We start from the raw sequence: 5,000 nt of genomic DNA, 5'->3' as shown, positions 1-5,000 counted from the left end.
GTAAATATATGTATATTTATGTGTATGTATACATATTTATGTGTATGCATATATATATATATATATATATATATGTGTGTGTGTGTGTGTGAGTTATATATATATATATATATATATATAATCTATGTGTATATATGCATATGCATGTCATATGTATGTATAAGCATACACACACACACACACACACACACACACACATATATATATATATATATATATATATATTGTTTTTCTCTTAGTTTTATATCTGACACTATTTAGCATTATCTTGTTTCCTTACGCATGAGGGGAAAATGATCAATAATAAAGGTAAAGGAAAAACATATTTTGTATCGGACACGTGCCTGTGTACGTATGTATGCGCATACATGCATACATATCTGAGTGTGTTTGCGCGTGCACATGTGCATGCATGTGTCTGTGGGTGAAACTGCATGCGCTCGCGCATCAGAAAGCAACTGTTCTTATTTTGCATTTGGAAAATCACGCAAATTTTGATCTAACAAATCCCTTTCCTTAGCTAAACTAACATCGACCCCTCCCAAACGCACCCCCTTCCTCCATCCCCACTGAGCGTACAGTCACACCGCAACTCTCGTTGGGCATTACCCGCCCTGGAAAAAAAAAAAAAAAGAGGACGGGAAAGCCGTAGTAGCGTACGAACCACCATCTTCCATAGCGCAAACCGTAAAATAACAACGAAAGTCTTTACTTCTTATTAATAATAATAATCTTATTGTTGTTGTTAGTATTATTGTTATTATTTTGACTGCTACTACTATCACTACTACTACTACTACTACTACTATTGCAACTAGTGGCTGTGGGTTGTGCTTATGTCTGCGACAACCATAGTAAATACGCGTATTATTACTACTACTACTACTTGTAAAAGAAGGAAAATGCTTATAAAGAAGGGGGAACTCTGTCATATTTAGAGAGAAAAAAAAAAGACTGCGCGCTTGTGAATGCCAATATTTATGTAAAGAAAAAGAGAGACGAAAGGGGGCGAGAGCGAAAAGTGCGATTTGTACCTTTTCAAATAAGTTTTACTATCAATCCCGTGCGACATTTTACTCATTCGAAACGCCATATCCATCTCATCGGGTCGCGTTTTAAAACCACCTGGATCCGTCTTGGCTAACTTTGCGTAACTTTCGTTGAATTGAAGCAAATAATTACGTAAATAAAGGTGAGTGCAATTTTCTTAAATTTCATATTTTCGTAGACAATACAAAACATGCTGCTACTGAGTGCTGCGCCGCTGCTGCGGTCGATTTTAACTACATGCTTTCCACTGTTATTCTTACTGTGGCTGTCTGTATCGGGTATGTTTTACAATAGCCAACAAAACGAAAAGGTGGTAACCCCCCCCCCAAAAAAAACAATACATAACAAATAAATGTTACCAAAGGAAATATACTTTACTCTTTTACATACCTCGTTAAATCCTTGTATTTTTTAAAACTTATTTTAAATCACTTATTAAGTTTGCAACGCAAGTATGGCTGAGTTGTTAAATTAGAACGAAAACAAAGATGAGACCGCTAGCTTTGGAGAGTCCCGTGAATCGCTCAAAACTCGAAAATGAAACGCAATACTGGTAGAAATTTAGCCAATAAGTGCCACGGTGCATATTATTTGGTGGATTACTACCAGTATTTTTTATTTCTTTTTTTCGAGTTTTGAGCGATTCTAGAGACTCTATTCATGTTTTCGTTTTATATTTAAACGATCAGCATTGCTTGCGTTTCAAATTTAATAAACACTTTAAAATAAGTTGAAACACCAAAAACTTATCCAGGTAGGTAGAAGAGTAACTTATCTTTTCTTAGGTAATATTTATCAGTTATATATTTGTTTTTAACCACGTTTTCGCTCTGTTGTCTATTGTAAAACATGACTTCCCAATCATAGTTACAGCCAGAGCGATATTTTGTCACATATAAATTAATATAATTTCTGATGACCTGAAAACACATACATGTCGGTGACATCTAGATTTCTGTCCGAATTAATTTCAGCTAAATTTGTATAACTTTTTCGGAGAAATCGCTTAGACAAGGCGTGAAGCCACTTTATATAAGGCGCCATTAAGAATACCAAGGTAGGAGGAAAACAGTCATCAAAAAAAAAAAGTTCCATGAACCTGCAGTTCTCAAAAAAAGAACTACTTGATTGTGAAGCTGTATTACAATGAGGTATGCAAGCAGCAGACTTTTCGTTGGTCTCGTGGCCTCCATCAATCCACTGTTTTGATGCATGCTATTTGCTTTCTTTCTTCCTCACACCACTTGCAACAGTTTCATCCGGAGGCTATAAAACGATATATTTTTTACTAGCAAAATTTTCTGTGACGTGACGGATATATATATATTTATTGCTACAAAATATAGCCATAAATGCATATAGCTCTTTATTATAGAGTAAGGAATGATATATTTTGTAAGAAATAAAAGTTTTTCAAGTTTAACACATCGAATGTTAAAACTGTTTTACAGAATTTTAAAGTGGGCCACATTTATAAATTTGTGCTCTGACATTTCTTTATATTATTACTCTTAAATGTGACTCTATATAATATTTTCGACAACATTTTAAGGAGACAAAAATATGACTAAAGAAGGCTCCAATGCACTGTCACAATCATCGATGCCTGTCGGCCTGCGACAACTTTTAGATCCATCCGGTAGATAGTTTCGGCACTGAGGATATTCATCGCCGTTTCAGCCTTTTTCGTCCTACAGAGTAGCAGTCGCTTTTACTTATATAGATTATATGTTATAGCTTTTACGCCGTTCAGATATTTTTACTCGTTTTAGATGTTGACACGCTCACAACGTTCCGGCCGTTGTACCACCTGACCTTACTTTGCCGTAATCCGGGATTTTGAATTGAACCCTTTACTTAATCTGACTTAATCCATCAGCTGAGACTGTTCTCGTTTCGATTGACATTTTCTTCTTCTTCTGAATAATAAAAATTTTTTTTGATTATCTTGGAATGTGTGTGTGTCGGTTTATTTGCCTCCCCAAAAGAGCAAGTTATACACGAAGTCGATTCTTAATATGGGGATATCTAGCAATCTTAAAAGAACCCTTCTGTATAGGGCAAATATGTAAAACTCTGCCTCATTCAAGAAGAATTTATCTTACTTACAGATTTGGAAAGTATGTCTGTAACCGAAACTACGAATCATATCAAAAAGATATGACATCATATTCTATATATATATATATATATATATATATATATATATATATATATATATATATATTAATTCTGAAAAATTGAGAATAATTATCCTATTCAAATAGCAATATCTCTATTAGTATCACATTTTCTTTCAGATTTAATTGAAAACACACTGTGATTGCCATGGGTTGAGAACATATATATATATATATATATATATATATATATATATATATATATATATATATATATATATATGTATGTGTGTGTGTGTGTGTGTGTGTGTGTGTGTGATACTGGTTGCATCTCAATGATCAAAAGAAAAACTCAGGTTACAATCATAATTTTTGTTTTTATTTTTATTTCAACGAATGCACATAAAAATATGTAAGCATTCGTAAAAATAAAAAAAAAAATGAAAAATAAACAAAAAACTTATGATTGGGGACTGATTCTTTTCTTTGATCATTGAGATGTAACCAAGTAGCACATATGCTCTGAAACCGGAAACATACCTCTATTGAGCTTGTTATTTGAAACAATGTGAACGATATTCAATTGTTATTCAATTCTACTTCGTCTCTTATAAAATGTATCTAAAATGTCATATTGCTTCGCTTGGAAAATGTTATCATATTTAATTACGCTAATCGGTTTCGGTTGTAGATGAATTAATCCAGTTAAGGAAAATCCCGCATATAAACCTAGGTAGAAACCGCCCATTTTTTTTTTTTTTTTACATGAGAATTGTTTCCTTTTAGGGTAACATTTGTATACTATGTGATAAGCAACGACACTCATTAACCACACTTAACATACCCACAACAAATATTTCGTAAAATATTATACGATAATAACATTATATTCTCCCAACTTGTATAACGTAGTTCACGTTTACACACGCGTTAACATGTAGACAATTGTTATAGCAGAGCGTGTCGCAAGGAACATAGGACAAGTAATAACTCGACTCACTTTTTTTCCGTTGTAACAACATTTATTTCCGGGTACTTTCCCGAATAAAACGTGATCGTGCTCCTTCTCTCTGATTTCTGTCCTCTCGAATGTGGTCGTCGGTTTGTGCATGCGTTCTTTTATAGTCTTTATTTTTTTTCCTTACGGTGACGTCACGTCGCACACAGCTCGGCATTTGCATATCGCCACCATACGCGCTCTGTTACATTTGTAATTGTAAGCTTTCCACCATCGAATCATAATTAATTCGGTTTTACAAATTCACCATCAATGAAATCCGGTAAGAGAATGGTGTGTGTGTGGGGGGGGGGAGACTGGAGAAATATTTAAAAAAAATCTTTTAAATCAGTAATAAATCCTTTTAAAATAAATGCGCCAATTTTATTCATATTATATGTCTAAAAAACCTCTTATTGAAAACTATGACCAGTTGTTGGAAAAAGAAAACTGATCAAAAATAAACATGCAGAGGCGCTCGCTTATTTATAAGCATGTATGCATTAATAGAAGAATAATGCAGTTTTTAGCATGAGAAAATTAATAGTGACATTCATATTTTGTTAAGTGGTTTATGATATAATGTTGGTGTCCTGCAAGTGGGTAAGTTCACCTCTAAGCAAATGTGCACACCATTTTGTTTTAGTTGTTATAATACCTTCGCGTCTTAATATCTTGATGTGCATAGCATACATAAATATATATCAAGTATAATATATATATATATATATATATATATATATATATATATATATAATTACATTTTCACCCGAAACAAGGCACATTGCAACTTGGATGTTGGGGACTACTAGCAGGGACATAAGCTACAGGGG

The 5,000-nt window shown here is 33.4% G+C and overlaps 1 protein-coding gene across 1 annotated transcript in view; it reads left to right on the top strand.

The window, feature by feature from the left end:
• Positions 1 to 789: 789 nt before the first annotated feature.
• LOC145291386 (transforming growth factor-beta-induced protein ig-h3-like) overlaps positions 790 to 5,000 on the top strand; it is a 426,450-nt gene continuing 422,239 nt past the window's right edge. Inside the window, exon 1 of the mRNA XM_080137179.1 lies at positions 790 to 1,192. The gene's annotated coding sequence lies outside the window, so the exon portion shown is untranslated. The remainder of the gene's footprint in view (positions 1,193 to 5,000) is intronic.

This window comes from Euprymna scolopes, chromosome 12 (assembly GCF_053919585.1).
Source record: "Euprymna scolopes isolate OS-2025 chromosome 12, ASM5391958v1, whole genome shotgun sequence".
Classification (NCBI taxonomy): Eukaryota; Metazoa; Mollusca; class Cephalopoda; order Sepiida; family Sepiolidae; genus Euprymna; species Euprymna scolopes.
This window is presented reverse-complemented; position numbering and strand designations above follow the sequence as displayed.